At 55.2% G+C, this 16,547-nt stretch overlaps 2 long non-coding RNA genes across 4 annotated transcripts in view; one reads left to right on the top strand and one right to left on the bottom strand.

Annotated features, from left to right (window-relative positions):
* Positions 1 to 521: 521 nt before the first annotated feature.
* Positions 522 to 3,245, bottom strand: LOC147344670 (uncharacterized). The gene is made up of 2 exons (XR_015155053.1): positions 2,758 to 3,245; positions 522 to 1,491 (listed from the first exon to the last, which is right to left on the bottom strand). It is a non-coding gene; the product is annotated as an uncharacterized LOC147344670 (long non-coding RNA).
* The window catches only part of LOC147344669 (uncharacterized), a 27,604-nt gene continuing 14,283 nt past the window's right edge, over positions 3,227 to 16,547 (top strand). The window contains exons 1-4 of one of the 3 annotated variants that reach the window (XR_015155048.1): positions 3,237 to 3,376; positions 4,338 to 4,550; positions 6,341 to 6,473; positions 12,354 to 12,704. This is a non-coding gene — a long non-coding RNA (uncharacterized LOC147344669). Of the gene's footprint in view, positions 3,377 to 4,337; positions 4,551 to 6,340; positions 6,474 to 12,353; positions 12,705 to 16,547 lie in introns of those variants that run through there. The other 2 variants (XR_015155046.1, XR_015155047.1) reach the window with 2 other exon arrangements.

Genomic DNA, 16,547 nt, shown 5'->3' with positions numbered 1-16,547 from the left:
AGGGCTGCCCAAGGCACCTGTGGCGCCCCAGCAGGAACTTGCTGACGGGGCTGTCACTGTCCATGCCCCAGCCCCGGTGCTGGGGGACCTGAGGCCTGATTCTGGGCAGCTCTGCCGTCTCCCTGCTGACCTAATGACGGGTAACCATGAATCTTTTCAGAGGGTCCGGTCGTTGCCAAGAGTCCAGAAAGAAAAGGCCCCTTGTCTCCTTCCACCCCGTTGCCTGGATCCCACGGCGCACTCTGGTTTTCCTCCTACAGGGACTTTACACATCAGTGTCACGCTGCAGCACAAGTCCAGGCCCTCTGTGCTTCAGGTGCAGCTCAGAATTCTGACCCCAGGTTGGTCCTCGAGCGCTCTGCACGTGACAACTTCTGCAAGTGTTTGGGCAGAAGCAAAGGCTGACGACAGAGTCCAGTACAGCCGGCAGGACTGGCAGAGTCACCTCCTGGGAGCCTGCCACCATAGCTGGAGACCAGAGGTCCAGAAGCTGGAGTCGGGCCAGCAACGAGCGGCAAGGGTACTTCTTAAATAGCTTTATTGAGATGTCACTGCCACACCACCCAATGCACCCTTTTAGACTGTACAGTGCCACGTTTTCAGCACGTTCAAGAGCCGAGCAGCCATCGCCACTAATTCCAGAACACTGTCATCGCCCCCCAAAGAATCCCACACCCATTAGCAGTCACTCCCCATCTCCTGCCCCTCCCCCCTCAGCCCCTGGCAACCACTAATCCACTTTCGTCTCTATGGGTTAGACAGGGATAATTTTGCAAAAAGAAATTCTACCAGTCTGGGAAGGACTGTATAAATGAGGAGTGTGGGGGTCAGGCCTGAAAACTCTCTCTGTGGATCAGCATGGCCACTTGTCCCCACCTGGGACATCTGTTTTAAACATCAGCACTGTTTGTTTGTTTTTTAAATTTTGTTGAAGTATAATCAATTTACAACGTTGTGTTCATTTCTACCGTACAGCAAAGTTACTGAGTTACACATATATATGTATGTTCTTTCCCATTATGGTCCCATTATTGTCTATCACAAGATACTGAGTAGAGTTCCCTGTGCTCTACAGGAGGACTTGGTTGTTAATCCATCCTATTTTACCAGTTCACATCTGCTAACCCCAAACTCCCAATACTTCCCTGGCAATACCCCCATCCCTGGCAACCTCACGACTGTGAGTTATCGACATGGTCTTAAGATCACTTCTGGCCCTCTCTGTTTTCTATCTGCTTCTGTGGGTGCCATCTGGCTCCAGCCTGGTGGAAACCACACCTTTCCGTCCCGTCAGTGAGATGCCAACACCAGCGGAGCAGTCTGGGCACCCAGAGTGGCCATGGGGAGGCTCCTCACAGCCATCCGTAACTCCATCCTCCCCAGCCCTGAGGCCAGTGTGATCCTCAATGTCCATGGAGCTTCGTCAACTATGATTTGGATCTCAAAGCAATTAAGAAGTTGTTCACTTCAGAAAAGGCCATTTAGTTTTCCCTAAACAAAAACAAAGAAAAAAATTTTTAATGTAGCTCATTTTTAGCACCAAATCTTGTCATCATCCCATTCTTTATGAGCCCAAACTCCTAGCAATCACAGCACTGGGTTTCTAATGAGCATTTTCTTGATTTACAGCAGAAATGAGCAGTTATCTGCTAATAACCCCTGAGTCTGAAATTAAAAGGGCTGAGAAAATAAACCAAATTGCCAAGATCAACTCTCGTTAAATAAAGGCGTTGTGAAAAGACACAGCACAACATTTTCATGCATCGGATCGACAACACAATAGCTCCTCATTTGAGGTTGTAATTATTTAATACCACTTAGCAGCTGCAGAGCACTCACCCTACAAACGTTTAATGGACATTTGTTAATTAATTCTCAGCAGAGCCCATCCAGCGACTCACACACGAGAAACTGAGGCAGGCACTGGAGGCGACAGAACGGAAGTCTGCAGGAGAGCATAGACTCAGGTGGCCGCCCCCCTCAGCCCCCCTGCCCACCTCAGTCTGAGCTCATTGCTGCCCAGAAGTTTCTGATTCATGGCAGCAGCCAGCGGGGCGGGGAATGTCTAAATGGCTCTGAAGAAATTCATAAACAAAGGCAGAGTTTATGAGTCTCTGACTTGGCTAGAGAGTCAGACGTCAGTTTTATTCCACCCACCAGGAGAAAATGAACTACTTGACAGCCTGAATTAACTCGAAGTTAAAAGCTGCAGATACCCTGAGTTGCAAGCTGCCAGAGGAGAAATCCAGGCAGAGAGGCCGCGGGTCCACGAGAAGGAACCACATGCCCACTGGGGCACGGGCACCAGCTATGCCCACTGGGGCACGGGCACCAGCTAGGACTCAGCCCTGTCCCAGCGGATGGCAGCTGAGACGACAGAGAGACGCCCAGGTTTACAACTCAAGTCATCGTGGGCTTTCTGCTCCTGCCTTCCCACATGGCCACCGTGCTTATCCCCAGGCTCCTGCGGGAACAAGAGGCTGCTCTCAGTGGCTTGCTGTTGTCCTCCTTAGAAGAAAGCCTTCCATCCCAGGGACACAGCGGTGGCAAGCAAAGAGAGAGCCTGGGAGACCTTGGGAAGAGGATTTTGGTCCCAGAAGCCGGTGGGGGTAGAGGCGCCCCTCCTCGGGCTCACTCAGGCCCTCATTATGCTTCCTGGCCCCGAGAATGACTGGCACACGCTCCCCTGCAGGCTACTCCGGGGCGGGGGGGGGGCGGGGAGCGGGGAGGCAGGAGGCCAAGTCCTGGACGCTTTACCTCGGCCAGTCTGATTCCAGGACACATGACTTGTTTGATTGTTGGACCTACGGACGAGGGCAAGCAGGGGAGGGGGGTCAGAACCAGTCACCCCTCCTCCTCTGACCAGTCAGATGGGCTCAAGGTCCAGGCTCAGGTGTCCAGTGTGTCCTGTGTAGCGGCTGAACCACGCCCACTCTCAAGGCGTCTTCATTACTAAAGAGCTCGCCTTTGCTTTCAAAAACTCGACCAAATTAAAGCTCGGGCCTGAGCGAGTTTGGGGGGGTAGGGAGTGTCCAGCTGACCCCCACCCCCCAGCCATGGGGAACTTCACATGGATTATGAAGCTTCCCCTCGAAGTCACTGAGAACGGCCTTGTGGGGCCGGGGAGGCTGTGTGTGACGGGTGACGAGCGACAGGCCTTGAGACGGAGATGATTGCGACCCGACACCTACAACAGACCAGACACAGAGGAGGAACCGGAAGTCCAGGGGCGCCAACCGGAAGGGGCGGGGCCGCCGCCTGGAGACGCGGGAAGGCCTGTGGGTGCGCTTGGCCTAGGCTGGCGTGCGGGGCTCCAGGCAGTGACCTGTCCCAGCCGGCCTGCTCGTGGATAAGACCTCCAGGACCCAGCTTGCAGGTGGGGTGCAGAGCTCGTGGCAGGAGGGAGAGGGTGCGCCTGGGAGCCGAGGGGTGAGGGGTGGGAGGCCGGGCCCGAAAGTGGGCTGCGGGCCTCGAGGGGCTGAGGCCTGGCCCTGAGCCGGGGCTGTCGGCAGCAGGGTCCTCCTGTACCGGGGTGACCTGGTGAACCCTCAGACTGGGAGGCGCCTCCGAGTGTCTTCGCCCGGAGAGGAGGCCTCTCCCCTGTGGTACCGTCTCGTCTGTGGTGGACGCGGTGAGGCGTGTCCCCCCGTCGCTCCCCAGATGGTGGCTTTGTCGGGGCTGCTGCTCTGGGACAGTGCGGGGCTCCTGGGGGGCCGTCCTGGATGGTGGGGGCTTGTCTTCGTTGACTCTGCAGAGAAGAAAGCCCCCTGGACTCAGTGTCTCCCAATGTCAGTCACTGAAGTCTTGCTGTAGTGTGCCCACACACCACGGTGTATTTTCTGTTTCTCTTTAAATGTACTTCAAGCAGAATTGCTTTTTTAAAAAGTTAATTAAACTTTTTGGCTGCACCTTGAAGCTTGCAGGATCTCAGTTCCCCAACCAGGAATTGAACCCAGGTCCTAACCGTCGGACCACCAGGGAATAGCCCAGAATTGCTTTTTTAAAAAATATTTTTATTTGACTGCCCAGGCCTCGGTTGTGGCATGTGGGGTTTTCAGTCGTGGCGTATGAACTCTAGTTGCCACATGTAGAATCTAGTTCCCTCACCAGGCGTTGAGCCCAGGTCCCTCGCAGTAGAAGTGGTGAGTCCCAACAGCTAGACCGCAGGGGAGTTCCCCAGAATTGCTTTTTAATTCAGCCTCATCCTCAACCAAGTCTGTGAAATCCCAAGTTCAACGCGCCCGCTGCTTTCTCTCACTCAGAGATAAGTGACGCTTGAGATAAGTGACGCTTATTGAAGACTGCCTGTTTGTGTGCCCCATGTGGTCGTCTTGCAGGCCCCAGGAGCCCGCTGTCCGCGTGGGAAAGTCCTCGACCAGATGACCTAATGACGGATTCTGCAGAAGTGAAACCGTCTTTCGGTGGGAGGCAACAAGGGCCCTGGGACAGAGCCCACACAGGAGCCCTCCGCGTCCAGCTGCTGCTGTCTGAGCGATGCTGGAGGAGCCTCTGGGCCTCCCTGAGCCCCACGTGCCCGGCTCAGCTGCAGGGTAAGCTGGCTGTGAGGGCCGAGTGAATTTATACTGGGGGAGAGTTGGGGAATGTGTCATCATTGTTCTTAAGGAAAGGAAAGGCAGTGCAGCTTGAACTGAGGATTGTGTTTTCTCTGGGATTCAGAATTTCTTGAGCCTAAAAAACAGTGGAGGGGTTGATAACGCTTGAGGACGTGATGCTCAGAGAGATCAGCCAGACACAGAAGGACAGGCACTGTGTGACCCCACTTCTGTGACGTCCCCAGAGGAGTCAGGGTCATGGAGACAGGAAGTAGGAGGTGGGGACCAGGGGCTGGGGGAGTGGGGCTCAGTGTCAAACGGGGACAGTCTCAGTTTGGGAAGATGAGAAAGTTCTGGAGATGATGGTAGTGATGGCTGCATGACAGCATGAATATACTTAATGCTCCTGAACTGCACCCTGGAAAAATACTAAGATGGTAAATTTTATGCTGTGTATATTTTCCCTGCGATAGAGAAAAGAGAGGAGGAGAGAGGAGCGCACTTGTGGTGGGTACACGGGGATTCATGCTATTAAGTCTCTGCACTTGCGTTCATAGTTGATATTTCCCATAATTTTAAAAAGATTTCTCAGGTTTTCTCCAGGAGGGCTGGCCCCCAGGCTTGGGGTCTCAGAGCTTTTGCAGGTACGGAAGCCCGTGGAGGCTTTTTTATGGCTTTCTCTGTTTCTCCGAATGTGCTTATTTCTAAAGGAGCCCCTCTGGTTCTCTGGCCCCCTCTCTGGGGAGGGAGTAAAGGTGGCCCAGGAGGGGCCCAGGGATCCCCTTTCAGCAATCCCTCTGCCGCAGAGGACAGTCCCACTCACCTTCCTGGAGGGTGCTGGGCGGGCCGGGGGCAGCCCTGCAGGTGTGGACGCTCCCTTGGGAGGCCTCGGTTGCTGCCCTCTGCCCCTTCGTGGGCCTTGAGGTGACACCACTCCTCTCTGTGTGCTCAGCACAGCGAACACCCCTATGTTTAATCATTTAAATTCACTTAAGTTCTGGTGCTGGCATTTAGCAAGGAAAAGCTGTCTCCATTAAAACCAACTGACAAAGGTTTTCCTCTTCCCTACAGCTTTCATTTCCACTCTTCCTCACCTTTTAAAACATTCCACCCCAGTAGAAACATTCCCGTTTGATTTTGCACCCAGAGGCCCCTGTCCCGGAAAATGAGGCCTGTTTTTGTTTCCCTGGGGTCAGTGGTTTCCCCCACCCTTAAGTTCCGGTCACAGTGCTGGAAAGAAAAAGTGGTCAAACACCCTTTCCTACCTCCTAGGAAACCACGCAGAGACTTGGCCTCCCGGGCATTTAGAACCCAGTTTTCCTGATGCTCGTGGCTGAGAGTCTGGGTTTTCCTAAAGAACTCTCCCTGCCTACTTTCTCTGTGAATATATCACCACAGTGTGGACGCTCGGCTGCTAAAGTTGCCACCAAGCCTCTTTGGTATTGGGTAAACGTCTCTGAATAATTCAAAATAAGCCACCAAACAAGGCACATTCGTTAAACGTTGGGGAACATTTCCAATACGCAGCACGAAACGAGAGCTGCACGTGGAGGGCGCCCCTCAGCGCTCTGACTGGAGGGGCTGAGCAGAGGCTGCGTCCCGTTATTTGAGCTTCGTGGTCCCAAGTCTCCGCTGTTTTATTAATTTTTTTATCTACAGTTCTAAACTACTATTTCATTTATTAGAACAATAGGGAAGCTTATTGAGGTGGTATTTTTATTAAAATTTCTATTAACTTTTGCTATCAGTACAGTTGTAGATTAATTAATTTTTACTACTTTTTAAAGCAAAAAATATTAGAGCTGATCCCAAGTTACTTCAAATGTGAAACAAGCCAAGTCAGAAAAAGAGCAGTTGGGCGAGAGAGACGCCGCTGGTTCAGACCAGGAAGAAGTTTACGGTCGACAGGCAGCTTGCCAGGTAGGTTATCTTCATCTGGGGGGTTCAGGCGAAGTTCTGCTTTGTTCTGTCTGAGGTGATCTCACAGAGAGACACACAGATCTGCTCTTTCACATAGTGGGGGAATTGTTTTGTCTTTGGAGTAGATGCATAATTCTGTGAAGTGGTTTCTTTGATTTTTTTGGCCCTGATACTTGGCATGTGGGATCTTAGTTCCCCGACCAGGGATCAAACTCATGCACTCTGCATTGAAAGTTTGGAGTCTTAACCGCTGGCCACCAGGGAAGTCCCTGCAGTGGCTTTCTCAAGGTGAAATTTACATAATATGAAATTCACCATCTTACAGCAAACATGGTTAATACCGTCACAATGTCCTGCAACCACCACCTCTGCCCAGACCTCTTTCCTCGTCCCCAAGGAGCCCTGGGCCCATTAGTGGTCACTCTCGGTTGCCCTTCTCCCAGCCCCTGGCGGCCGCTGATCTTTCTGTCTCTGGATTGGCCTGTTCTGGGTGTTTCACATAACGGAATCGCTCACCATGCAGCCCTGTATTTTTGATTTCTTTCACGGAGCATCGTGTTTTCAGGGCTCGTGGCCGTGTGTCAGGGCTGTGCTCCTTTTTCTGGCCGAGTCACCGCCCAGTGTGTGTACGGCTAGCCCGTTTGTCCCTCACCTGCTGTGGACATTTCTTTGCACCTCTGACGGTTCTGTGCACAGCTGCTGTGAGCGTGTGGGTGTGTGTGTGTGTCTGTGGCCTGGTTTTCCGTTCTTTGGGTGCAGAGCTGGGAGTGGAGCTGCTGGGTCAGGTGGTCACTCTCTGTGTTTTCTGCTCTCTTGCTTGTACATAGTGAATTAGCTCCTCCCCGTCCCAGGTCAGGGCCGTGGGCATGATGTGCCAGGGGGATGATGGGAACAGCAGCCGCCTGCCTTGGCGGGCTGCTCGCCTGTGGAGCTCCTTCAGGGAGGAGTTGGGAGACTCCTGTGGGCCAAGTGTGCCTCCACTCTCCTGACACGCACGTCCCGGGGGGCGCCAGGCCCCTGCGGTGCTTTCTGGCAGAGTATGGACATTACTGTCAGCCACGTCCATTTTCCACCCTAAACTTGCTCATTTTAAACTGAAGTACATTAAAATCTTCCAACACTTCAACCAGAGAGAAAACCCCTGCAAGGGGACAGGCCCCGGGGACCCCGGAGGTGAGGACAGCGAGGGAGTGTGCTGGACCTTGCTTTCCCAATGCCCTGGGTCCTGGAAAGCCTGGGTTGCTGTCTGTCATCCTCACAGACAGAGATGAGGGGACATGCCCAGCGCCAGCGAAGGCAAAATAGCAGGCACGAGCTCAGGCTGCCTTTCCTCCAAGCCTGTTACCCCAGGAGGGGGCAGCCAGGCACGGACCCCGCCAGGAGGAGGGCAGAACCTGCCCCGCTTGCACGGAGCCAGCCGCTCCCTGAGCCAGAGCAGAGCTGCGGTGGCCTTCACATTCTGTGTCGCCCTGGCCTGGCAGCTCCAGCACAGCAGACACTACCGCGCACGCCTGGCTGTCCGGAAGTGGCCGTGGTCAGGGCAGCGTGGCCCACCGGTGGCTTCTCGCCTCACGTCTACGCGGCTGTGGCGCGGCCCACCTTCCTAGTACACTCAGCAGCGCGTCTCCCTCCAGCGAAATTCCACAGAAACAGGAGGTGAGTCAGCGCAACGAGCACCAAGCTCCAGTGTTGGGCGTCCAGGCTGAAGTCCGCCGTGGTCAGCAGGCGAGCCGGGAGCCGCAGCCTTGAGGTGGGAGAAAAGGGGGATGGCAGGAAGGTGCTGGCTTCCGGCGCCCGTCCTCAGCATCCCGGCCCAGCAGCTCAGCTCTGGGTGGAAAGTGCAGCCGCCGGTCAAAAGTGGGCCTCAAGCCCAAGGCACATCTGGTGCCCAGGTGTTTGGGCTTCACTCTGGCATCCGGCCAGCCAGCAAGGATTCCCACTCCCCTCCCCTGACCTCCCCACCCTCAGCGTTATCCCAGGAACACTCTGGGGTCGTTTCCTTCGGAGGAGGAAGCCCAGGGACAAATGGACTTCTGTCTGGACCGAGGCTTGGTTCTCAGTCCTTGACCTGCCCTCCACTGGCCACCCTCTGTTCCGACTGGAATCTTCAGGACGAAGGGCTGGGAGGCTCAGAGCTGACGCTCCCAGTGCTTTGAAAGCCAGCGTGTTGCCTAATTAGACCATCTGGACGTGAGAGGTGTCCAGACTCATGGAAATCCAAACCCAGTGAAGGTGGGGGCTTCCTGGGAGTGCTATGTAGAGCAGCTTCTCCCAGCTCTGGGCGCGTTCCCACAGCTGGGACAGAAGCCCCCCTCTGGCCGCAGACAAAGCCGCAGAGGAGGGGCCTGCCGGCTGGTGTGGAAGCTGGAAGCCGGGGTCCCACCCCGGACACATGCAGAGGCCGAGGACAGCCTGCCGTCCCGCTTAGAGGGGAGCATGGGGTTTAGGAAGGGTGTTCACACATTGCTCATGAAGATTTTTTCTCTGGAGGTCACCATCCTGAGAGGCTCAACTGCCAGAGAACTGATCGCAGAGAACAGACCCGAGCCCATGGGCAGCGAGGTCCACCTTCTCGCAGGAGGTGATGGACGCTGGTGACCACTAGGGAGCTGGGGTGATGACGACTCACCTGTCAGAGTGTGGGAGCGTTAGTGCACTGATCAAAATAAGCTCGTGTGTGTGGGACCGAAATAAACGAGGCCAGGCCTGAACGAGGTGGGGCTCCCGCCAGGAGAACACAGGACGTCTAAGAGAGAGTCTATAAACGGGACTCTGTTTGTTTTATGAGGTTCCCGGGGGAAACCTTTTTTTTCTTTCAGAATTCTGGGTGTTTGTTCCTGATGTTTCTGAAAACTCAGACCCCCAAGTGTTTACTGTGCCTCTGTGATGAGTGAGGTGTTCTGAGAGCAGCAAAGGAACAGAGGGAACTGGGAGTAGAAACGAAGTTCCAGTGATTTCTGTGCGTGGAGCCCAAATGGAGCCCAGGAGGGCGGGAGGAGGGCAGAGGGACCAGGAGGCTGGTGACAGGATTGCATGGAAAAGATAAAGAATGGAGGCCACCTAGGTGACCCCCACCCACCCGACAGGCCTCCCAGGAGAGGGTGGGGAGTGGAACAGAGGGAGCGCCTGCGGATTTCACAGAAGCGATGAAGGAAATACCTTCGTGTGTTCACAAGACTTACATCCCAAGTAGGATACTTAAAAAGAAGTCTGTATCCCAATCTCTGCTGCGAAATCACGGTTACCAAAGGCAGGGGGTCAATCTTACAGGGGGCGAGCAGGGGAAACCAGCTTTCCTGCAGACGAGTGGTGTAGACAGCAGGCTTCTCAACTGCAGGATGGAGTCCAAGGTCCGACGGAACGACATCTTCAAAACGCTGGGAGAACGTGGCCCTCAGTGCGGGACTGTTCACTCCTCCTGAGCCATCGTAGGTGAAATAACGACAAAAAGACGTGTGCACGGAGCCTGGCTGAACGAGCTGCTGAGGAAGTGAGGAGGCCGGGGGGGAGAGCGGCGTCGGAGCCTGGCTGAACGAGCTGCTGAGGAAGTGAGGAGGCCGGGGGGGGGGGGGAGAGCGGCGTGCAAGACGCCCCAGTGGGGTTTCTCTAAAAGGCAGACCGGAGCGAACCTCGGTAAACTGCCCCGACTGCGCAACATAAAATAACAAAGGGCTCGTCGGGTTTAAACACAAGATGAAAACCGGTTCTGGGTGCTGGTCACAGGTAGCACAGACACCGCATCTCAGGGCATGCAGTTTTGGGTCCTGGCTCAGTCAAAAGGAGGATGAAGATTCTGATTAATTTTACTTTGTTAATGCAAGTGTGTTAGAAATGGAGAACGCCGCAAAGCCTGAAGTGTAATTTTATAGTAGTGATTTGTCGTTCAGTCGCTGTCGTGTCTGACCCTGTGACCCCAAGGATTGCAGCATGCCAGGCTTCCCTGTCCTTCACTATCCCCCAGAGTTTGCTCAGATTCATGTCCATTGAGTCGCTGATTCTATCAAACTGTCTCATCCTCTGCTGCCCCTGTAGTAGTGATATCTCGTCTCAATTTAAATTAAGCTGAAAACATTGGTTTAGAGAAACATAAGACACTTAGAGTTGATAGCAGGACAGGTGAGCTGTGTCTAATGCTGTAAATGCTGCTGCTGCTGCTAAGTCACTTCAGTCGTGTCCAACTCTGTGCGACCCCAGAGCCGGCAGCCCACCAGGCTCCCCCGTCCCTGGGATTCTTCAGGCAAGGGCACTGGAGTGGGTTGCCATTTCCTTCTCCAATGCGTGAAAGTGGAAAGTGAAAGTGAAGTCACTCAGTCGTGTCCGACTCTTCTCAACCCCATGGACTGCAGCCTACTAGGCTCCTCTGCCCATGGGATTTTCCAGGCAAGAGTACTGGGGTGGGGTGCCATTGCTGTAAATGCTACGAATACCCAAATACCCAAATTCTCTTCCAAGTGCTCAAGTGATAGAGAAATCTCTGGGCACATGAAGCGAAGCGAAGTCGCTCAGTCGTGTCCGACTCTTTTGTGACCCCATGGACTGCAGCCCACTAGGCTCCTCCGTCCATGGGATTTTCCAGGCAAGAGTACTGGAGTGGGTTGCCATTTCCTTCTCCAGAGGATCTTCCCGACCCAGGGATCGAACCCGGGTCTCCCGCATTACAGGCACATGTTTTACCGTCTGAGCCCCGAGGGAAGCCCCCAATTTTTTATTAGTCTTTATTGGAGTAGAGTTGCTGAACGCTGTGTTAGTTTCAGGTGTACAGCAGAGTGACCCGCCCTTTGGGACCGTCTCCCCGCGCGGGTCGTCACGGAGCGCTGACCGAGCTCCGTGTGCGGCGTGGCAGCTCATCAGTCGCCTGGTGTGTGTGCTGTGTTCAGTAGCTTCGGTCTTTCCAGCTCCTTACAACCCTGTGGACTGCAGCCCGCCAGGCTCCTCTGACCATGGGGTTTTCCTAGCAAGAATACTGGAGTGGGTTGTTACGCCCTCCTCCATGGGGATCTTCCCGACCCAGGGGTCAAATTCACATTTCCTGCGTCTCCTGCATCGGAGGCAGATTCCGTCAATAGTGTGTACACCTGAGGCCCAGCCTCCCCATCCGTCCCACGCCCTCTTCCCCGCTTGTTGTCCATACATTTGTCTCTACCTCTGTATGTGGGCATATTTAAAACAAAGGTACTGCCTTTCGGCGCAGAGACCGCCTTATCTCCTGAAATCAAAGTGCGTGGCTGAGTGCCTCTGCTTCCATGCTGTCCTCTAATTGATGCTGCAAATCATCTCTTCCAGTGAGCACAGGCCAGAGGGAGGGAGCCCCGGGGCTCCCACCCAGCCCAGCTGAGCCCGATGCCACCTCGGAGTTCATGACAGCCCTGGCTACATTTGAGCCTGTAGAAATAAATCCCGAGCTCATCACACCACCCAGAGAAACACCTTGCTCCCTGCCTGCAAGCAGCTTCTGTCTTTTTTTCGCAGCAGAGTTAGGAGGAGACTCATGGTCCTCTGACTTGCTCAGCCAGGATGTCATTCTCTCTGTCTCTCTCTCTCACACACACATGACCCAATGGCTGCCGGGTTGGGAGTGAAACTCCCATGTGTTGTCTCCAGACCATTTGTCGAGCCGTCCTGGCCACGAAGGCTGGGGTGAGAAGCAGGAACAGCAGAGCCCCTGCTCTGGGTGTGACTACTAACCACCCCTTGGCCTCTGGCCGGCCTGATGCCATTTACTTCAGTTTGGAAGTAAAGTGAAGTGTTACTGGGAAGTTCAGAGCAAGTTACTTGCCTAGTCCTGAACACTGAAGTCGAGGTGCCATCGTTCAGTGAGCCTAAATCGCTATTGAAGTTTCATCCTCTGCTCTCTCCCCTCCGCTCTGCACTGTCATGAAGAGTTGATACTCGTCGCTGAGGTCTGAACTTGGCAGCGTTTTCCGCGCATCTGCTCTTGTGCTGCTGTAACTCACATACTCAGGCCCCTCCACCCCCGTGATGGTGAAGAATATGCCTTCATACTCGGAGTGAATCGCTGCCCGCTTTAGGTTGGGTAGACTCTGGCTCCTTCCTGGGGTGTAACCCCTTCTGCACAGGTATGTCCAGTTCACATAGTAATTAACCATATGCAGGAGCTTATCAAGTCGACTGTCAGTAAACGGAGGCCATTTGACAAGTGATGATGTAAACTGTCCCCCGCCTCGTTCCACAAACTCACGCTTAGGAAGTTTGGTTCTTTTCCCATCAGGGCTGAGAGAAAGAAAACTAGGGATCCCTGTTCTGTTTTGCATGCTTTTGGGGGACTCCCCTGCTGGCTCAGTGCTAAGGAACCCGCCTGCCAATGCAGGAGACTCAGGTTCAATCCCTGGGTCGGGAAGATCTCTTGAAGAAGAGAATGGCTGCCCACTCCAGTGTTCTTGCCTGGAGAATCCCATGGACAGAGAAGCCTGGCAGGTTGTAGTCCATGGGGTCGCAAAGAATCAGATGTGACTGATCACGCACACATATCATTTTGGCAAAGGAGACCAGAACTTGTTACCTTCTGGGCCCAGAGCCCGCCTAGCAGCCACGCCTGCACACGTGTCCTGATGGCCGTGGAGGTGGCGGCCACAGCATGTCAGCTGCTGTGAGTGCCCATGGAGTCCGCGTGCCACGCGGTGTCTCCTCCAGTGACACGTGGGCGGACAGGCCGAAGCACACGCCCTCACGACCTTCATGCCCCGAGGTCTCCCGTGCGTGGCCTTGGCGGCAGTGTGGACATGCCCACAGCCCACGGCAGTTTCCAGACGGGAGGTGGCAAACGTAGCCTCTGCCGGCAGCAGCTGCAGATCTGCTTCATCTTCGCACAGAAGCGCTCCTGTTTTTTGTCAGCTGATGTTGAAATCCAGCCTTGAAAAGTAACAACGCAGACTGACTCCGGAGAGCATGGGTGCCTCCCCGGGCGGGGAGCCTGGCAGCTCACAGCCCTGGGGGACTGGCGGCTCCGCAGCTCCGTTTTAATTGCTTCCACGTGCCATGTGTACGGGAGCGCTGTGGGGACAACAACCCAAAACAACAGGAGGCGGGCCGGGCTCCTCACAGGGACTCTGGGGCAGGCGGGCGAGCCGCCAGCCAGAAGCCCGCCCGCCCGGGGCTGCAGGCCGAGGAGGAGCTGGGGTGGACACCCCACACCCTCCCCAGGACAGGGTGGGGGGACACTGGGGTGGTCTCTTGGCAGGAGACAGCAAGGGGTCAGAATCCGGGGGCGGGGAGCTGCTTCTGAGAACTTGGAGGCAAGCAGTTTTGGTAGATGAGGAATTTAGAAGGAAGTAAGCCCCTTGACCAAAACTTCACTTTAAAGCTACAATTTCACTTTGTAAAAAAGCAGCACATTATTTGAGTTGACGCATGGAAATATCCAGACTGTGTTTCGGCCTCGGTGGCAGATGTCCTGTGCACGCCGCCTAAGAAGCTGCTGTTGCTCCATAAATATTTATGGGGACCGTAATCCTCCGCATCCCTAGGATTTCTGTGCTCATCTCACCACCCATTCCTGCTGGAGCTGGGCTTGCCGGCCGTTTTACCAGCGAGCATTTCCCACCCTCAGGAAGCCCACCCCAGACCGAGGAACGCGGAGCTGCCGAAGTGTCCTGCCCGCGGGTAGCCACGTGTCTGACTTAGGCCAGCGGGCAGCCTTTGCTGCTGAGGTTTGTATAAGAAAGTTCGGGGTTTCTAACTCCGTCCGAGCTGGCTGCAGATCTGACTTGTCAGATGAAGCAAGCTGTTTGCCATATAGTGCTGCCACATCGTGAAAGGAGTCTCAGTGCATGGGAATTTTAGCCGTTTAAGTGTCTGCTCTTCTTTGCAAGACATGAGGGCTTCCCTGTGTTTTTCACCAGGGATCTGAGAGCAGCTCCTCTGATAGTTCGTTGGACAGCTGCCTGTTGGCTTGAGGATTAGAACCGTATTTGATCACATGAAACTCAGCATTTTAGGGAAGGGATCCCAGGACCTCCCTGGTGGTCCAGTGGTTAGGAATCCTTCTTCCTCAGGGAACGCACGGCAGCTTCAGTCCCTGGTCAGAGAGCTAAGGGTACCCCACGTTGCAGAGCAACTAAGCCCGGGACACACACACACATACCAGCCCAGGAGGGGCAGCCTCGGAGCAAGGTGGGCCACAGTTTGGTAACAAACACAAGGGACAGCCTGCAGAGGCGGGGTGGGGTGGCAGGCAGGGAAGCAGTTCCTTGTGGGGACGGGACCTCTGGGTCTACCAAGCCGTTGGAGGACTGGCGTCAGGGCTGCCCCTGCTCCGACCCCCAGGTGCGGTTCTGGACCGGACTCCTCAGGCGGGCGCTCTACCCCAGTGCCAACCAGTCAGACTGCTAGGGCTCGTGGAGGCTGGTGGGGGTGAGGGGCTTGAAGCTCGGGAGAGGCAGTGAGTGACTTTAATAGAAGGGATAGTTACTACACGTGTGTCAACAGTTCCACAATCAAGATTTCATCCCAGAATGTAGTTTACAAAGACTGGGTACCCAGGCTGAACTCCTAAGTTCCAGAGTCAGGGTGCTCCGACCCTGTGTCTGCAGGGCTGGCAAGAGGTGTGGGGAGCTGGCCGTCCAGGTGGCAGGCCCGTGTGCCACCCGTCCTCCGCAGGGAGCTTTGTCTGGAACCTCGTCTCACCCTTCCCAAGTTTCCAAAATCCACATCAGCAAAGACAGCCAGAGGATCTCCTGTCCAGCTCCTGGAAGAAGTCCCCCTTCTGTGGGCAGCCCACGACAGTGTGCGCTGTGTGAAAGCCTCTGCTGACCGCCCTGGGCAGAGCCACCCTTGGCAGAGGAGGGCTTGCATCCAGGCGGAGCAGAGCCGCCCAGGCCAACGGCTGGCGAGCAGTGCCACCCTATGGCCAGGCTCGGAAACACGCTGCCCACCTCTAAGGAGCTGTCCCCAGAGCATCGCGGGCTGGGGTGTCCTCTGGAGAGGCGCCCCCCACCCCTGCTTCTGCACGGCCCTGAGACTGGGCCCGCTGGGGACCCTCACCCACCCTACCAGGCAGCTGTCTGTATTAGGGTCCCCCTACTGACAGGGATGCAGAAGCAGTGTGGGCAGGGGCAGAGGCAGGACTTGAGTCCGAGCACGTCTGACACGGGAGGCCAGGCTCTGATGTGGAGGCTGCACTTGCCCCGGCAGAGGTCCCAGCGGGGGCGGCCACTGCCCAGGGAAAGGCCAGTGCTGCCACCGGCGCCTCCAGAATGGATGAGGGAGTCTGGAAGGGGGTGCCCAGTGGGAAGGCCGATTCCCTCCCTCATCCGTTCATCCCGTAGACCAGCATTTACCGAGTGCCAGTGCGCCGGGCACTGCTCCATGTCCCCAGGCTGATGTGGCCACAGCAGGGAGTTTGCACTGACCGCAGCGTCCCCCTGCCCCGGCCTCGTCCCTCTGGTGTAGAGCCGCGTGGATTCCGGTGATGTTAGCTGCATTGCCTCCAGGTTGCCTCACCTCTGTGCAGTCAACTCCCTACCTTAAATCCCCTGGTTATTCATACCTGAAGTTGGGTCTGTTTGCTTAGACCCGGACTGATGTAAAATCACTTGAAAGTTTTAAACAGGCAAGTGACATGCTCTCCTTTCTGGTTTACTAAGTACAGCAGGAGGTCCAGTTAGGCGGCTTGGGAGAGAGGATGGTGGCCTGGGCTAGGGTGTTACCATGGCAACAGAGATGGAGAGTGGCCAGCGGGTCTGGGATAGTGTCAGTAGGACATGCTGATGGATAGAATTGGAGGTTGGTGGGAAAAATTGAGGCATTGATGTCTCCAGGGTATTGGCCAGAGCAGGTGGGGGAATGGGCTGCCATTGACTAAGACGATTAAGAATGGGAAGGGGCAGCTTTCAGGAGGAAGATGGAGAATTCTAGCAGCTGGCTATTCAGTTACTGATGCCCAAGGGGCGGGACCACGGGAGGCAACCTTCCCAACTTTGTCTGGAACTAAATGGCACCCACTCCAGTACTACTGCCTGGAAAATCCCTGGAACTAAATGGCACCCACTCCAGTACTACTGCCTGGAAAATCCCATGGACAGAGGAGCCTGGTGGGCTACAGTCCATGGGGTCGCA

This window comes from Bos grunniens, chromosome 25 (assembly GCF_055505025.1).
Source record: "Bos grunniens cultivar Pamir isolate PY7600 chromosome 25, Bosgru_T2T1.0, whole genome shotgun sequence".
Taxonomy (NCBI): domain Eukaryota; kingdom Metazoa; phylum Chordata; class Mammalia; order Artiodactyla; family Bovidae; genus Bos; species Bos grunniens.
Note: the sequence above shows the minus strand (reverse complement) of the source record. Positions and strands in the feature narration are given on the sequence as shown.